This window comes from Glandiceps talaboti, chromosome 19, assembly GCF_964340395.1.
Source record: "Glandiceps talaboti chromosome 19, keGlaTala1.1, whole genome shotgun sequence".
NCBI classification, from domain to species: domain Eukaryota; kingdom Metazoa; phylum Hemichordata; class Enteropneusta; family Spengelidae; genus Glandiceps; species Glandiceps talaboti.
In genome coordinates this window covers 11,116,557-11,136,983 of record NC_135567.1, presented here as the reverse complement: position 1 = coordinate 11,136,983, position 20,427 = coordinate 11,116,557, and positions in this window count along the sequence as shown.

Here is a 20,427-nt window from a genome sequence, read left to right as displayed (position 1 = left end):
TTTCACACTATCAACATGTCTCTCGGAAAACCAGTTTGTCTGCCTCACAGAGATATAAAAAGTGCACAAGGCAGAGCAAAATGCGATAATTACCTGAGAGAGAACAAGCAGAGTCATCAGGTTGTATGCGTTCAAAGTCTTCATCGTCGATATTTTCAGGAGAGAAATTATTCGGACAGATCTGCACCTTTCAGCTGTATACAGTAGTATTGGCTGCAATGGAAATGCTTGTAAAATTTACTTCATATAAAGATATTCTAACAATGGACACCACATTATTATAATTTATGCTAAACAGCCTATTATCGTGTCGTGTGCACATTGAGTGGAGAAGTGGGTGTGGCTACTTAATATAGCCAGTTACAACAGGGATTCATAGGGCAGAGAACTCCTGATTGACTGATTGACACTTAACTCATAGTTGATACGTCAGCAATAATTTCATTCTACCTTATAATCGACTAGTCAGAATTGACACTTTCTATGTTGCATTTCTTTTTGTTTTAAAAACATTTAAAGGTTGCTGAAATCCAATCCTAACCTTTCTAGCCAAAATAGCTGTAATAAATAAGAGTATGTAACGAATGTCAATAACTGTATTAATTTTTGCGAATATATATAGTGATATAAGTAGCAATGTGACGCCTGTGCGTTTCCCGTGTTTAGTATCAGCTTTAGGCAAGATTGAAAGCAAATCATCAGACTTAACTAGTACAATATGCATGAAATGGTGCGACCTTGACCACTAACCCTGAAGGCCAAAGTTAAAGCAAATGGCAATAGTCTTAAAATAAACATAGAATTAAACACTTGAATGGAATCTCTCTATGTATTCCAGTTTGGGAGTTAAGAAAAAGTGATCTTGCAGAACAAAAATGGCTGTCATTCAGTCAAAGTAGTAACGGCCAATGGCGTGGGAAACTAAATTGACACCAACAGTAAGTCAATGTCTCATATTGGACAGTTGAATAAAGTCTATACGTATTATGGTTCTCAAGCGGTTCGACACATTATCATTTTTTTTAGCCAAACATGGCTGTCACACACAAACAACCAGATTTAAATTGAATGCCTTCCATAAGGGCAAGTTTTCTAATTTTCGCTTTTACACACTATTATTGTCGGAATGCAACAAAACATATGCGATTAGTTACTATTTGAAGTATTTACCAAGTTGAATTGAATTTGAAGAGTGTCTTTAAAGATATAGTTATAAAACTAAAAGCTACAGCAACAAACATTTCCAGAATTAGTGCAATTAGTTGGCTGCCACTCATTAAAAAAAATTAAGAGCATTTCCTTGCTTTTTGCATTCCCGTGTCCAATATCTTTTACAAAAATTGTCATTCCGAGAAAAGCAAAATGTCTGCAATATGTAAGAAATAGCTGGATTTTGATCATTGAATCTGTACGTCAAAGTCGAGGTCAAACATTCAGTTCTGAATATCGAATTTGTACCTCATAATATGGGGTAGACACTTAAATGATGTCTCTATGTAGCACAGTGTTTTCAGCTACCTAGTAAGTAAGGTTTTTAACTACAGATATGGCCATCTTTCAGTATAGTTTGATATGAGAAACAAAAGAAATGTGTCTACATATTTAATTTCTTCTATATTACCTGTAAATATAATGTAAAAACAAATTGGCAACATATAGTTGATACAATGTGGGTGTAATATGTATGAAATAGCTTGACACTGAGACATTGTGCAATTCTGATAACTTGCCCTAATAAATTTGAACTTCCGTCAAACCTGGCATAAACATTGGATTCAGTAGTCCTCACATGTACCCCAATTTGCTTCATGACAATCACGATAAAATGACCAACTGGCAGCAATATTTGTCGTAAACATTTAAAACCTGAGTTGTAATATTAGGAACTATAACTTCGATGAATATTTGCTATTTCTCTAACAAGCACACACCTTCCATCTGTTCAACAATCCGTGTTGGCAAAATACAACTAATCCCCTGGCAAAATGACTTTTTCAAAATGTTAAGCAGATTACTTCAAATGTAAAATAAACCTTCTATTATATTGGGTGCATAGACATATGGTAATGGTTTACGCGATATTTTTGTGGATTGGTTGCTTTCATCATCTCATGAAAGTAATATGGAGAGAGAGAGAGAGAGAGAGAGAGAGAGAGAGAGAGAGAGAGAGAGAGAGAGAGAGAGAGAGAGAGAGAGAGAGAGAGAGAGAGAGAGAGAGACAGATAGACAGACAGACAGACAGACAGACAGACAGACATAGAGACAGAGACATAGAGACAGACACAGACAGACAGACAGACAGAGACAGAGTAGTTCGATGGGATAAATTAGGCTGGAGGAAAGCAACAACAAATAAATAAATAAATAAATAAATAAATAAATAAATAAATGAATAAATAAATAAATAAATAAATAAATAAATAAATGTATAAATAAATAAATAAATAAACAAACAGACAAAAACAAACAAACAAACAAACAAACAAACAAACAAACATACATAGGTTGATTTTTCTCACACACATACGTTGGTTCTTATCATGTTTAATAATCTAAACTTGGTAAAATACTAATATTGCACTGGGCCTATTCCATTATTATGATAGGAAGCAAAGGGTAACTTCATTTAGATTCACTGGCCTTGAAAAAGAACTCAATCGTAGATGTTTTCCTTCTTTTAGTGAATTGTGTGAAACCATAGACTTGAATTGAATAAAACAAATATCCAAAATTCGTAACAGATGCACAAAATTACTAAATATTAGGACAGAGCCCTTTGGCAGGATTTATAGTTGATACAATGTGGGAGTAATATGTATGAAATAGCTTGACACTGAGAAATAAACAAACATTGTGCAATTCCAATAACTTGCCCGAATGAATTTGAACTTAGCCTATCCAGTTAAAATGAATAAACTTGACACACTGCAATTGCACAACTCTGATAAGCATGGACACACTTCAACAAAACCTGGCACATATATTGGATAAAGTAGTCCTCGCATGTACATCAACTTGTTTCATGACAACCACGATAAAATGGCTGACTGGCGGCAATATTCGTTAAAAACAATTAAAACCCTAAATTACAAAATTGAAATCTTAGAAATTATGTCTTCGACGAATATTTGTTATTTCAACAAGCACACCTGACAGAGAGAGAAACAGAGAGAGAAAGAGGGAGACAGGGAGAGAGAGAGACAGAGATAGACAGACATACAGACAGACATACGGACAGACAGACAGACAGACAGACAGACAGACATACAGACAGACAGACAGACAGACAGACAGACATACGTGTATGGTTTCAAACAGTTCACTAAAAGAAGAAAACATCTAAAAAGAAGTGAGAAAAATCATTCAAATTAAATGGATCTCACCTAGTTTTATTGACCAGTGGCCCCCATAAATACAATTGTCCTCTCCCTTCCCCCCACACTCTGCTGCCCTTCTGAAGAAACTGACTGATTCCTTTCATTCTGTCTGCCTGTCTGTCTGTCTGTCTGTCTGTATGTCTGTCTGTCTGTCTGTCTGTCTGTCTGTCTGTCTGTCTGTCTGTCTGTCTGTATGTCTGTATGTCTGTCTGTCTGTCTGTCTGTCTGACTGTCTGTCTGTCTGTCTGTCTGTCTGTCTGTCTGTCTCCCTCCCCCTCTCTCTTTCACTCTCTCTTTTCATTACTTTCATTACATACTGAAAGCAACCAACCCACACGAACGTCACGTAAACCCATACCATATGTCTATGCCCCTAACATAATAGAGGGTTTATTTTACGTTTGAATTAATCTGCTTGCTATTTTGAAAAAGTCGTTTTTACAAGGATATTATTAAATTTTGTAGTTAGCGAACACGGAATATTGACCAGATGGCAGATGAATTCTAGGCTTGTCTTACAGTGCAAATTTGTGTTTTATTTAATTGTTTTTTTTAATTTTTGACGTGGGAGCGTATTCACTGTACTGTGCTATGTCTATATGAACGTGTGTTTGCCACAATGCAGTAATTTTCCATGTAGACACAACAATGGCGACACTCAATTGCAACATCATTGTTGCGTCTTTTTACATTTATTGTGACAGTGGTACGTGTAATGTATCAAAATAAAAGAAATCAACTCTCGGCAGTCTACTTCAAATTTCGAAAGCAAGACAAACAATCCGGACTACGCATGCATTATTGTTTTAAAAAATTACGATCATTTGGAAGATATTTTATGAAGCTGACTTGCCTTCTTTATATTAGACTAAATTCGAACACAATTTTCGTGGCGTTATACATATGTTTTCTGTCCTTTCACTTTGATCATGGGTCGCACCCGGGGAACTCCAGTAAATTGATCAGGGAAGCTGGTGAGGTGTACCAATGTTTAACACCTCCAAACTTTCCGGATTGGGTCATCACATGGTTATCGTACATGCGCACATTGTTCACACATATTAATGAGATTATCTACAATATTTGTTCCGTGTGTTGTGCACTGATGTTAGCCCTGAAATTTATCGAACGTGGCTCTGGGTTAATGTAGATCTGATGGTCGGAAAGTTTGTTGCAATGAATATGAAAGTTGACAAATTCAAATTGAACAGAATTTCAGATCAACTTTAAAAGGTGCAAATCACCATATAATAAATGTCATGGGCTAGGATTTAAATAAATGTACGTCTGACGGTCGGTCAGAAAGTTTATCAAAACTTTCAAAATGTCATACCATTTTCACTATAGCTGCCTTTTATCATCAGATCACATGGTTTTTTGACAGAATTTCAGGCAATTTCGACGCATGCGCATTTCATACAGCCGGAGCAGTGGAAACTTTGGCGCACGGCACCGGTAACATTTACAGTCTCACTGACCCTTTTTATGTCTTCGACGAATATTTGTTATTTCTCTAACAAGCACAGCTACTATCTGGTCATCATCCGGTTTTTGCCAAATGCAACATTTAATGGTAAATGCGACTTTTTCAAAATGTTAAGCGTGTTACTTCAAATGTAAAATAAACCCAGAGAGAGAGAGAGAGAGAGAGAGAGAGAGAGAGAGAGAGAGAGAGAGAGAGAGAGAGAGAGAGAGAGAGAGAGAGAGAGAGAGGGGCAGACAGGCAGACAGACAGACAGAAGTGTACAGTTTCAAACAGTTCAATAAAAGAAGAAAACATCTAAAAAGAGGAGAAAAATCTTTTAAATTAAATGGATCTCACCTAGTTGTATTGACCTGTGGTCCCTATCAATACAATTGTCCTCTCCCTTCCCCCCACACTCTGCCCTTCTGAAGAAACTGACTGATTCTGTATGTCTGTCTGTCTGTCTGTCTGTCTGTCTGTCTGTCTGTCTGTCTGTCTGTCTCCCCCTCCCCTCTCTCTTTCTATCTCCCTTTTCATTATTTTTATCACATACTAAAAACAACCAATCCACACGAACGTCACGTAAACCCATACCATATGTCTGTGCCCCTAACATAATAGAGGGTTTATTGTACTTTTGAATTAATCTGCTTCATATTTTGAAAAAGTCGTTTTTACAAGGGTATTATTAAATTTTGTAGTTAGCGAACACGGAATGATGACCAGATGGCAGGTGTATGCTAGGCTTGTCTTACAGTGCTAATTTGTGTTTAATTTTATTTTTATTTTTATTTTTTGCCACAATGCAGTAATTTTCCAGGTAGATCCAACAATGGCGACACTCAATCGCAACATCATTGTTGCGTCTTTTTACATTGATTGTGACAGTGGTACATGTTATGTATCAAAATAAAAGAAATCAACTCTCGGCAGTCTACTTGAAATTTCGAAAGCAAGACAAACAATCCGGATTACGCATGCATTATTGTTTTAAAAAATGACGATCATATGGAAGATATTTTATGAAGCTGACTAACCTTCTTTATATTAGACTAAATTCGAACACAATTTTCGTGGCGTTATACATATGTTTTCTGTCCTTTCACTTTGATCATGGGTCGCACCCGGGGAACTCCAGTAAATTGATCAGGGAAGCTGGTGAGGTGCACCAATGTTTAACACCTCCAAACTTTCCGGATTGGGTCATCACATGGTTATCGTACATGCGCACATTGTTCACACATATTAATGAGATTATCTACAATATTTGTTCCGTGTGTTGTGCACCGATGTTAGCCCTGAAATTTATCGAACGTGGCTCTGGGTTAATGTAGATCTGATGGTCGGAAAGTTTGTTGCAATGAATATGAAAGTTGACAAATTCAAATTGAACAGAATTTCAGATCAACTTTAAAAGGTGCAAATCACCATATAATAAATGTCATGGGCTAGGATTTAAATAAATGTACGTCTGACGGTCGGTCAGAAAGTTTATCAAAACTTTCAAAATGTCATACCATTTTCACTATAGCTGCCTTTTATCATCAGATCACATGGTTTTTTGACAGAATTTCAGGCAATTTCGACGCATGCGCATTTCATACAGCCGGAGCAGTGGAAACTTTGGCGCACGGCACCGGTAACATTTACAGTCTCACTGACCCTTTTTATGTCTTCGACGAATATTTGTTATTTCTCTAACAAGCACAGCTACTATCTGGTCATCATCCCGTTTTTGCCAAATGCAACATTTAATGGTAAATGCGACTTTTTCAAAATGTTAAGCGTGTTACTTCAAATGTAAAATAAACCCAGAGAGAGAGAGAGAGAGAGAGAGAGAGAGAGAGAGAGAGAGAGAGAGAGAGAGAGAGAGAGAGAGAGAGAGAGAGAGAGAGAGAGAGAGAGAGAGAGGGGCAGACAGGCAGACAGACAGACAGACAGAAGTGTACAGTTTCAAACAGTTCAATAAAAGAAGAAAACATCTAAAAAGAGGAGAAAAATCTTTTAAATTAAATGGATCTCACCTAGTTGTATTGACCTGTGGTCCCTATCAATACAATTGTCCTCTCCCTTCCCCCCACACTCTGCCCTTCTGAAGAAACTGACTGATTCCTTTCTGTCTGTCTGTCTGTCTGTCTGTCTGTCTGTCTGTCTGTCTGTCTGTCTGTCTGTCTGTCTGTCTCCCCCTCCCCTCTCTCTTTCTATCTCCCTTTTCATTATTTTCATTACATACTAAAAACAACCAATCCACACTAATGTCGCGTAAACCCATACCATATGTCTGTGCCCCTAACATAATAGAGGGTTTATTGTACTTTTGAATTAATCTGCTTCCTATTTTGAAAAAGTCGTTTTTACAAGGGTATTATTAAATTTTGTAGTTAGCGAACACGGAATGATGACCAGATGGCAGGTGTATGCTAGGCTTGTCTTACAGTGCTAATTTGTGTTTAATTTTATTTTTATTTGTATTTTTTGCCACAATGCAGTAATTTTCCAGGTAGATCCAACAATGGCGACACTCAATTGCAACATCATTGTTGCGTCTTTTTACATTGATTGTGACAGTGGTACATGTTATGTATCAAAATAAAAGAAATCAACTCTCGGCAGTCTACTTGAAATTTCGAAAGCAAGACAAACAATCCGGATTACGCATGCATTATTGTTTTAAAAAATGACGATCATATGGAAGATATTTTATGAAGCTGACTAACCTTCTTTATATTAGACTAAATTCGAACACAATTTTCGTGGCGTTATACATATGTTTTCTGTCCTTTCACTTTGATCATGGGTCGCACCCGGGGAACTCCAGTAAATTGATCAGGGAAGCTTTTGAGGTGCACCAATGTTTAACACCTCCAAACTTTCCGGATTGGGTCATCACATGGTTATCGTACATGCGCACATTGTTCACACATATTAATGAGATTATCTACAATATTTGTTCCGTGTGTTGTGCACTGATGTTAGCCCTGTAATGTATCGAACGTGGCTATGAGTTAATGTAGATCTGATGGTCGGAAAGTTTGTCGCAATGGATATGAAAGGGGGCAAATTCAAATTGAACAGAATTTCAGATCAAATTTAAAAGGTGCCAATCACCATATAATAAATGTTATGGGCTAGGATTTAAAAAAATGTACGTCTGACGGTTGGTCAGAAAGTTTGTCGAAACTTTCAAAATGTCATACCATTTACTCTATAGTTGCCTTTTATTATTAGATCACATGGTTCCTTGACAGAATTTCAGGCAATTTTGATGCATGCGCATTTCATACAACCGGAGCAGTGGAAACTTTGGCGCACGGCACCTATAACATTTACAGGCTCACTGACCCTTTTTATGTCTTCGACGAATATTTGTTATTTCTCTAACAAGCACACCTACTATCTGGTTATCATTCCCTTTTTGCCAAATGCAACAATTCATGGTAAATGCGACTTTTTCAAAATGTTAAGCGTGTTACTTCAAATGTAAAATAAAAACCGAGAGAGAGAGAGAGAGAGAGAGAGAGACAGACAGACAGGCAGACAGACAGGCAGAGAGACAGACAGACATACATACAGAAGTGTACAGTTTGAAACAGTTTAATAAAAGAAGAAAACATCTAAAAAGAGGTGAGAAAAATCTTTCAAATTAAATGGATCTCACTTAGTTGTATTGACCTGTGGTCCCCATAAATACAATTGTCCTTTCCCTTCCCCCCACACTCTGCCCTTCTGAAAAAACTGACTGATTCCTTTCTGTCTGTCTGTCTGTCTGTCTGTCTGTCTGTCTGTCTGTCTGTCTGTCTGTCTGTCTGTCTGTCTGTCTGTCTGTTTGTCTGTCTCCCCCTCCCCTCTCTCTTTCTATCTCCCTTTTCATTATTTTCATTACATACTAAAAACAACCAATCCACACTAATGTCGCGTAAACCCATACCATATGTCTGTGCCCCTAACATAAAAGAGAGTTTATTGTACTTTTGAAGTAATCTGCTTGCTATTTTGAAAAAGTCGTTTTTACAAGGATATTATTAAATTTTGTAGTTAGCGAACACGGAATGATGACCAGATGGCAGCTGTATGCTAGGCTTGTGTTACAGTGCTAATTTGTGTTTAATTTGTTCTTATTTTTATTTTTATTGTTTGCCACAATGCAGTAATTTTTCATGTAGACACAACAATGGCGACACTCAATTGCAACATCATTGTTGCGTCTTTTTACATTGATTGTGACAGTGGTACGTGTAATGTATCAAAATAAAAGAAATCAACTCTCGGCAGTCTACTTCAAATTTCGAAAGCAAGACAAACAATCCGGACTACGCATGCATTATTGTTTTAAAAAATTACGATCATATGGAAGATATTTTATGAAGCTGACTAGCCTTCTTTATATTAGACTAAATTCGAACACAATTTTCGTGGCGTTATACATATGTTTTCTGTCCTTTCACTTTGATCATGGGTCGCACCCGGGGAACTCCAGTAAATTGATCAGGGAAGCTGGTGAGGTGTACCAATGTTTAACACCTCCAAACTTTTCGGATCGGGTCATCACATGGTTATCGTACATGCGCACATTGTTCACACATATTAATGAGATTATCTACAATATTTGTTCCGTGTGTTGTGCACTGATGTTAGCCCTGTAATGTATCGAACGTGGCTATGAGTTAATGTAGATCTGATGGTCGGAAAGTTTGTTGCAATGAATATGAAAGTTGACAAATTCAAATTGAACAGAATTTCAGATCAACTTTAAAAGGTGCAAATCACCATATAATAAATGTCATGGGCTAGGATTTAAATAAATGTACGTCTGACGGTCGGTCAGAAAGTTTGTCAAAACTTTCAAAATGTCATACCATTTTCACTATAGCTGCCTTTTATCATCAGATCACATGGTTTTTTGACAGAATTTCAGGCAATTTCGACGCATGCGCATTTCATACAACCGGAGCAGTGGAAACTTTGGCGCACGGCACCGGTATCATTTACAGTCTCACTGACCCTTTTTATGTCTTCGACGAATATTTGTTATTTCTCTAACAAGCACAGCTACTATCTGGTCATCATCCCGTTTTTGCCAAATGCAACATTTAATGGTAAATGCGACTTTTTCAAAATGTTAAGCGTGTTACTTCAAATGTAAAATAAAAACCGAGAGAGAGAGAGAGAGAGAGGCAGACAGACAGGCAGAGAGACAGACAGACATACATACATACATACATACAGAAGTGTACAGTTTGAAACAGTTCAATAAAAGAAGAAAACATCTAAAAAGAGGTGAGAAAAATCTTTCAAATTAAATGGATCTCACTTAGTTGTATTGACCTGTGGTCCCCATAAATACAATTGTCCTTTCCCTTCCCCCCACACTCTGCCCTTCTGAAAAAACTGACTGATTCCTTTCTGTCTGTCTGTCTGTCTGTCTGTCTGTCTGTCTGTCTGTCTGTCTGTCTCCCCCTCCCCTCTCTCTTTCTATCTCCCTTTTCATTATTTTCATTACATACTAAAAACAACCAATCCACACTAATGTCGCGTCTTTTTACATTGATTGTGACAGTGGTACGTGTAATGTATCAAAATAAAAGAAATCAACTCTCGGCAGTCTACTTCAAATTTCGAAAGCAAGACAAACAATCCGGACTACGCATGCATTATTGTTTTAAAAAATTACGATCATATGGAAGATATTTTATGAAGCTGACTAGCCTTCTTTATATTAGACTAAATTCGAACACAATTTTCGTGGCGTTATACATATGTTTTCTGTCCTTTCACTTTGATCATGGGTCGCACCCGGGGAACTCCAGTAAATTGATCAGGGAAGCTGGTGAGGTGTACCAATGTTTAACACCTCCAAACTTTTCGGATCGGGTCATCACATGGTTATTGTACATGCGCACATTGTTCACACATATTAATGAGATTATCTACAATATTTGTTCCGTGTGTTGTGCACTGATGTTAGCCCTGTAATGTATCGAACGTGGCTATGAGTTAATGTAGATCTGATGGTCGGAAAGTTTGTTGCAATGAATATGAAAGTTGACAAATTCAAATTGAACAGAATTTCAGATCAACTTTAAAAGGTGCAAATCACCATATAATAAATGTCATGGGCTAGGATTTAAATAAATGTACGTCTGACGGTCGGTCAGAAAGTTTGTCAAAACTTTCAAAATGTCATACCATTTTCACTATAGCTGCCTTTTATCATCAGATCACATGGATTTTTGACAGAATTTCAGGCAATTTCGACGCATGCGCATTTCATACAACCGGAGCAGTGGAAACTTTGGCGCACGGCACCGGTAACATTTACAGTCTCACTGACCCTTTTTATGTCTTCGACGAATATTTGTTATTTCTCTAACAAGCACAGCTACTATCTGGTCATCATCCCGTTTTTGCCAAATGCAACATTTAATGGTAAATGCGACTTTTTCAAAATGTTAAGCGTGTTACTTCAAATGTAAAATAAAAACCGAGAGAGAGAGAGAGAGAGGCAGACAGACAGGCAGAGAGACAGACAGACATACATACATACAGAACTGTACAGTTTGAAACAGTTCAATAAAAGAAGAAAACATCTAAAAAGAGGTGAGAAAAATCTTTCAAATTAAATGGATCTCACTTAGTTGTATTGACCTGTGGTCCCCATAAATACAATTGTCCTTACCCTTCCCCCCACACTCTGCCATTGTGAAAAAACTGACTGATTCCTTTCTGTCTGTCTGTCTGTCTGTCTGTCTGTCTGTCTGTCTGTCTGTCTGTCTGTCTGTCTGTCTGTCTGTCTGTCTCCCCCTCCCCTCTCTCTTTCTATCTCCCTTTTCATTATTTTCATTACATACTAAAAACAACCAATCCACACTAATGTCGCGTAAACCCATACCATATGTCTATGCCCCTAACATAATAGAGGGTTTATTGTACTTTTGAAGTAATCTGCTTGCTATTTTGAAAAAGTCGTTTTTACAAGGATATTATTAAATTTTGTAGTTAGCGAACACGGAATGATGACCAGATGGCAGGTGTATGCTAGGCTTGTCTTACAGTGCTAATTTGTGTTTAATTTTATTTTTATTTTTATTTTTGCCACAATGCAATAATTTTCCAGGTAGATCCAAAAATAGCGACACGCAATTGCAACATCATTGTTGCGTCTTTTTACATTGATTGTGACAGTGGTACATGTTAAGTATCAAAATAAAAGAAATCAACTCTCGGCAGTCTACTTGAAATTTCGAAAGCAAGACAAACAATCCGGACTACGCATGCATTATTGTTTTAAAAAATGACGATCATATGGAAGATATTTTATGAAGCTGACTAACCTTCTTTATATTAGACTAAATTCGAACACATTTTCGTGGCGTTATATATATGTTATCTGTCATTTCACTTTGATCATGGATCGCACCCGGGGAACTCCAGTATATTGATCAGGGAAATCGGTGTGGTGCACCAATGTTTAACACTTCCAATCTTTCCGGATTGGGTCATCACATGGTTATCGTACATGCGCACATTGTTCACACATATTAATGAGATTATCTACAATATTTGTTCCGTGTGTTGTGCACTGATGTTAGCCCTGAAATTTATCGAACGTGGCTCTGGGTTAATGTAGATCTGATGGTCGGAAAGTTTGTTGCAATGAATATGAAAGTTGACAAATTCAAATTGAACAGAATTTCAGATCAACTTTAAAAGGTGCAAATCACCATATAATAAATGCCATGGGCTAGGATTGAAATAAATGTACGTCTGACGGTCGGTCAGAAAGTTTGTCATAACTTTCAAAATGTCATACCATTTTCACTATAGCTGCCTTTTATCATCAGATCACATGGTTTTTTGACAGAATTTCAGGCAATTTCGACGCATGCGCATTTCATACAGCCGGAGCAGTGGAAACTTTGGCGCACGGCACCGGTAACATTTACAGTCTCACTGACCCTTTTTATGTCTTCGACGAATATTTGTTATTTCTCTAACAAGCACAGCTACTATCTGGTCATCATCCGGTTTTTGCCAAATGCAACATTTAATGGTAAATGCGACTTTTTCAAAATGTTAAGCGTGTTACTTCAAATGTAAAATAAACCCAGAGAGAGAGAGAGAGAGAGAGAGAGAGAGAGAGAGAGAGAGAGAGAGAGAGAGAGAGAGAGAGAGAGAGAGAGAGAGGGGCAGACAGGCAGACAGACAGACAGAAGTGTACAGTTTCAAACAGTTCAATAAAAGAAGAAAACATCTAAAAAGAGGAGAAAAATCTTTTAAATTAAATGGATCTCACCTAGTTGTATTGACCTGTGGTCCCTATCAATACAATTGTCCTCTCCCTTCCCCCCACACTCTGCCCTTCTGAAGAAACTGACTGATTCCTTTCTGTCTGTCTGTCTGTCTGTCTGTCTGTCTGTCTGTCTGTCTGTCTGTCTGTCTGTCTGTCTGTCTGTCTGTCTGTCTGTCTGTCTGTCTGTCTCCCCCTCCCCTCTCTCTTTCTATCTCCCTTTTCATTATTTTTATCACATACTAAAAGCAACCAATCCACACTAATGTCGCGTAAACCCATACCATATGTCTATGCCCCTAACATAAAAGAGAGTTTATTGTACTTTTGAAGTAATCTGCTTGCTATTTTGAAAAAGTCGTTTTTACAAGGGTATTATTAAATTTTGTAGTTAGCGAACACGGAATGATGACCAGATGGCAGGTGTATGCTAGGCTTGTCTTACAGTGCTAATTTGTGTTTAATTTTATTTTTATTTTTATTTTTTGCCACAATGCAGTAATTTTCCAGGTAGATCCAACAATGGCGACACTCAATTGCAACATCATTGTTGCGTCTTTTTACATTGATTGTGACAGTGGTACATGTTATGTATCAAAATAAAAGAAATCAACTCTCGGCAGTCTACTTGAAATTTCGAAAGCAAGACAAACAATCCGGATTACGCATGCATTATTGTTTTAAAAAATTACGATCACATGGAAGATATTTTATGAAGCTGACTTGCCTTCTTTATATTAGACTAAATTCGAACACATTTTTCGTGGCGTTATATATATGTTATCTGTCATTTCACTTTGATCATGGGTCGCACCCGGGGAACTCCAGTAAATTGATCAGGGAAGCTGGTGAGGTGTACCAATGTTTAACACCTCCAAACTTTCCGTATTGGTTCATCACATGGTTATCGTACATGCGCACATTGTTCACACATATTAATGATATTATCTACTATATTTGTTCCGTGTGTTGTGCACTGATGTTAGCCCTGTAATGTATCGAACGTGGCTCTGGGTTAATGTAGATCTGATGGTCGGAAAGTTTGTCGCAATGGATATGAAAGGGGACAAATTCAAATTGAACAGAATTTCAGATCAAATTTAAAAGGTGCCAATCACCATATAATAAATGTTATGGGCTAGGATTTAAATAAATGTACGTCTGACGGTTGGTCAGAAAGTTTGTCGAAACTTTCAAAATGTCATACCATTTACTCTATAGTTGCCTTTTATTATTAGATCACATGGTTCCTTGACAGAATTTCAGGCAATTTTGATGCATGCGCATTTCATACAACCGGAGCAGTGGAAACTTTGGCGCACGGCACCTATAACATTTACAGGCTCACTGACCCTTTTTATGTCTTCGACGAATATTTGTTATTTCTCTAACAAGCACACCTACTATCTGGTTATCATTCCCTTTTTGCCAAATGCAACAATTAATGGTAAATGCGACTTTTTCAAAATGTTAAGCGTGTTACTTCAAATGTAAAATAAAAACCGAGAGAGAGAGAGACAGACAGGCAGACAGACAGGCAGAGAGACAGACATACATACATACATACATACATACATACAGAAGTGTACAGTTTGAAACAGTTCAATAAAAGAAGAAAACATCTAAAAAGAGGTGAGAAAAATCTTTCAAATTAAATGGATCTCACTTAGTTGTATTGACCTGTGGTTCCCATAAATACAATTGTCCTTTCCCTTCCCCCCACACTCTGCCCTTCTGAAAAAACTGACTGATTCCTTTCTGTCTGTCTGTCTGTCTGTCTGTCTGTCTGTCTGTCTGTCTGTCTGTCTGTCTGTCTGTCTGTCTGTCTGTCTGTCTGTCTCCCCCTCCCCTCTCTCTTTCTATCTCCCTTTCCATTATTTTCATTACATACTAAAAACAACCAATCCACACTAATGTCGCGTAAACCCATACCATATGTCTGTGCCCCTAACATACAAGAGGGTTTATTGTACTTTTGAAGTAATCTGCTTGCTATTTTGAAAAAGTCGTTTTTACAAGGATATTATTAAATTTTGTAGTTAGCGAACACGGAATGATGACCAGATGGCAGCTGTATGCTAGGCTTGTGTTACAGTGCTAATTTGTGTTTAATTTGTTCTTATTTTTATTTTTATTGTTTGCCACAATGCAGTAATTTTTCATGTAGACACAACAATGGCGACACTCAATTGCAATATCATTGTTGCGTCTTTTTACATTGATTGTGGCAGTGGTACATGTTATGTATCAAAATAAAAGAAATCAACTCTCGGCAGTCTACTTGAAATTTCGAAAGCAAGACAAACAATCCGGACTACGCATGCATTATTGTTTTAAAAAATAACGATCATATGGAAGATATTTTATGAAGCTGACTAGCCTTCTTTATATTAGACTAAATTCGAACACAATTTTCGTGGCGTTATACATATGTTTTCTGTCCTTTCACTTTGATCATGGGTCGCACCCGGGGAACTCCAGTAAATTGATCAGGGAAGCTGGTGAGGTGTACCAATGTTTAACACCTCCAAACTTTCCGGATTGGGTCATCACATGGTTATCGTACATGCGCACATTGTTCACACATATTAATGAGATTATCTACTATATTTGTTCCGTGTGTTGTGAACTGATGTTAGCCCTGAAATTTATCGAACGTGGCTCTGGGTTAATGTAGATATGATGGTCGGAAAGTTTGTCGCAATGGATATGAAAGGGGACAAATTCAAATTGAACAGAATTTCAGATCAACTTTAAAAGGTGCAAATCACCATATAATAAATGTCATGGGCTAAGATTTAAATAAATGTACGTCTGATGGTTGGTCAGAAAGTTTGTCAAAACTTTCAAAATGTCATACCATTTTCACTATAGCTGCCTTTTATCATCAGATCACATGGATTTTTGACAGAATTTCAGGCACCGGTAACATTTAGTCTCACTGACCCTTTTTATGTCTTCGACGAATATTTGTTATTTCTCTAACAAGCACAGCTACTATCTGGTCATCATCCCGTTTTTGCCAAATGCAACATTTAATGGTAAATGCGACTTTTTCAAAATGTTAAGCGTGTTACTTCAAATGTAAAATAAAAACCGAGAGAGAGAGAGAGGCAGACAGACAGGCAGAGAGACAGACAGACATACATACATACAGAAGTGTACAGTTTGAAACAGTTCAATAAAAGAAGAAAACATCTAAAAAGAGGTGAGAAAAATCTTTCAAATTAAATGGATCTCACTTAGTTGTATTGACCTGTGGTCCCCATAAATACAATTGTCCTTACCCTTCCCCCCACACTCTGCCCTTGTGAAAAAACTGACTGATTCCTTTCTGTCTGTCTGTCTGTCTGTCTGTCTGTCTGTCTGTCTGTCTGTCTCCCCCTCCCCTCTCTCTTTCTATCTCCCTTTTCATTATTTTCATTACATACTAAAAACAACCAATCCACACTAATGTCGCGTAAACCCATACCATATGTCTGTGCCCCTAACATAATAGAGGGTTTATTGTACTTTTGAAGTAATCTGCTTGCTATTTTGAAAAAGTCGTTTTTACAAGGATATTATTAAATTTTGTAGTTAGCGAACACGGAATGATGACCAGATGGCAGGTGTATGCTAGGCTTGTCTTACAGTGCTAATTTGTGTTTAATTTTATTTTTATTTTTATTTTTTGCCACAATGCAGTAATTTTCCAGGTAGATCCAAAAATGGCGACACGCAATTGCAACATCATTGTTGCGTCTTTTTACATTGATTGTGACAGTGGTACATGTTATGTATCAAAATAAAAGAAATCAACTCTCGGCAGTCTACTTGAAATTTCGAAAGCAAGACAAACAATCCGGACTACGCATGCATTATTGTTTTAAAAAATGACGATCATATGGAAGATATTTTATGAAGCTGACTAACCTTCTTTATATTAGACTAAATTCGAACACATTTTTCGTGGCGTTATATATATGTTATCTGTCATTTCACTTTGATCATGGATCGCACCCGGGGAACTCCAGTATATTGATCAGGGAAATCGGTGTGGTGCACCAATGTTTAACACCTCCAAACTTTCCGGATTGGGTCATCACATGGTTATCGTACATGCGCACATTGTTCACACATATTAATGAGATTACCTACAATATTTGTTCCGTGTGTTGTGCACTGATGTTAGCCCTGAAATTTATCGAACGTGGCTCTGGGTTAATGTAGATCTGATGGTCGGAAAGTTTGTTGCAATGAATATGAAAGTTGACAAATTCAAATTGAACAGAATTTCAGATCAACTTTAAAAGGTGCAAATCACCATATAATAAATGTCATGGGCTAGGATTTAAATAAATGTACGTCTGACGGTCGGTCAGAAAGTTTGCAAAACTTTCAAAATGTCATACCATTTTCACTATAGCTGCCTTTTATCATTAGATCACATGGTTTTTTGACAGAATTTCAGGCAATTTCGACGCATGCGCATTTCATACAACCGGAGCAGTGGAAACTTTGGCGCACGGCACCGGTAACATTTACAGTCTCACTGACCCTTTTTATGTCTTCGACGAATATTTGTTATTTCTCTAACAAGCACACCTACTATCTGGTCATCATCCGGTTTTTGCCAAATGCAACATTTAATGGTAAATGCGACTTTTTCAAAATGTTAAGCGTGTTACTTCAAATGTAAAATAAACCCAGAGAGAGAGAGAGAGAGAGAGAGAGAGAGAGAGAGAGAGAGAGAGAGAGAGAGAGAGAGAGAGAGAGAGAGAGAGAGAGAGAGAGAGAGAGGGGCAGACAGGCAGACAGACAGACAGAAGTGTACAGTTTCAAACAGTTCAATAAAAGAAGAAAACATCTAAAAAGAGGAGAAAAATCTTTTAAATTAAATGGATCTCACCTAGTTGTATTGACCTGTGGTCCCTATCAATACAATTGTCCTCTCCCTTCCCCCCACACTCTGCCCTTCTGAAGAAACTGACTGATTCCTTTCTGTCTGTCTGTCTGTCTGTCTGTCTGTCTGTCTGTCTGTCTGTCTCCCCCTCCCTTCTCTCTTTCTATCTCCCTTTTCATTATTTTTATCACATACTAAAAACAACCAATCCACACTAATGTCGCGTAAACCCATACCATATGTCTGTGCCCCTAACATAATAGAGGGTTTATTGTACTTTTGAATTAATCTGCTTCCTATTTTGAAAAAGTCGTTTTTACAAGGGTATTATTAAATTTTGTAGTTAGCGAACACGGAATGATGACCAGATGGCAGGTGTATGCTAGGTTTGTCTTACAGTGCTAATTTGTGTTTAATTTTATTTTTATTTTTATTTTTTGCCACAATGCAGTAATTTTCCAGGTAGATCCAACAATGGCGACACTCAATTGCAACATCATTGTTGCGTCTTTTTACATTGATTGTGACAGTGGTACATGTTATGTATCAAAATAAAAGAAATCAACTCTCGGCAGTCTACTTGAAATTTCGAAAGCAAGACAAACAATCCGGATTACGCATGCATTATTGTTTTAAAAAATGACGATCATATGGAAGATATTTTATGAAGCTGACTAACCTTCTTTATATTAGACTAAATTCGAACACAATTTTCGTGGCGTTATACATATGTTTTCTGTCCTTTCACTTTGATCATGGGTCGCACCCGGGGAACTCCAGTAAATTAATCAGGGAAGCTGGTGAGGTGCACCAATGTTTAACACCTCCAAACTTTCCGGATTGGGTCATCACATGGTTATCGTACATGCGCACATTGTTCACACATATTAATGCGATTATCTACAATATTTGTTCCGTGTGTTGTGCACTGATGTTAGCCCTGTAATGTATCGAACGTGGCTATGAGTTAATGTAGATCTGATGGTCGGAAAGTTTGTCGCAATGGATATGAAAGGGGGCAAATTCAAATTGAACAGAATTTCAGATCAAATTTAAAAGGTGCCAATCACCATATAATAAATGTTATGGGCTAGGATTTAAATAAATGTACGTCTGACGGTTGGTCAGAAAGTTTGTCGAAACTTTCAAAATGTCATACCATTTACTCTATAGTTGCCTTTTATTATTAGATCACATGGTTCCTTGACAGAATTTCAGGCAATTTTGATGCATGCGCATTTCATACAACCGGAGCAGTGGAAACTTTGGCGCACGGCACCTATAACATTTACAGGCTCACTGACCCTTTTTATGTCTTCGACGAATATTTGTTATTTCTCTAACAAGCACACCTACTATCTGGTTATCATTCCCTTTTTGCCAAATGCAACAATTAATGGTAAATGCGACTTTTTCAAAATGTTAAGCGTGTTACTTCAAATGTAAAATAAAAACCGAGAGAGAGAGAGAGAGAGAGAGAGAGAGAGAGAGAGAGAGAGAGACAGACAGACAGAGAGACAGACAGGCAGACAGACAGGCAGAGAGACAGACAGACATACATACAGAAGTGTACAGTTTGAAACAGTTTAATAAAAGAAGAAAACATCTAAAAAGAGGTGAGAAAAATCTTTCAAATTAAATGGATCTCACTTAGTTGTATTGACCTGTGGTCCCCATAAATACAATTGTCCTTTGCCTTCCCCCCACACTCTGCCCTTCTGAAAAACTGACTGATTCCTTTCTGTCTGTCTGTCTGTCTGTCTGTCTGTCTGTCTGTCTGTCTGTCTGTCTGTCTGTCTGTCTGTCTCCCCCTCCCCTCTCTCTTTCTATCTCCCTTTTCATTATTTTCATTACATACTAAAAACAACCAATCCACACTAATGTCGCGTAAACCCATACCATATGTCTGTGCCCCTAACATAAAAGAGAGTTTATTGTACTTTTGAAGTAATCTGCTGGCTATTTTGAAAAAGTCGTTTTTACAAGGATATTATTAAATTTTGTAGTTAGCGAACACGGATTGATGACCAGATGGCAGCTGTATGCTAGGCTTGTGTTACAGTGCTAATTTGTGTTTAATTTGTTCTTATTTTTATTTTTATTGTTTGCCACAATGCAGTAATTTTTCATGTAGACACAACAATGGCGACACTCAATTGCAATATCATTGTTGCGTCTTTTTACATTGATTGTGACAGTGGTACATGTTATGTATCAAAATAAAAGAAATCAACTCTCGGCAGTCTACTTGAAATTTCGAAAGCAAGACAAACAATCCGGACTACGCATGCATTATTGTTTTAAAAAATAACGATCATATGGAAGATATTTTATGAAGCTGACTAACCTTCTTTATATTAGACTAAATTCGAACACAATTTTCGTGGCGTTATACATATGTTTTCTGTCCTTT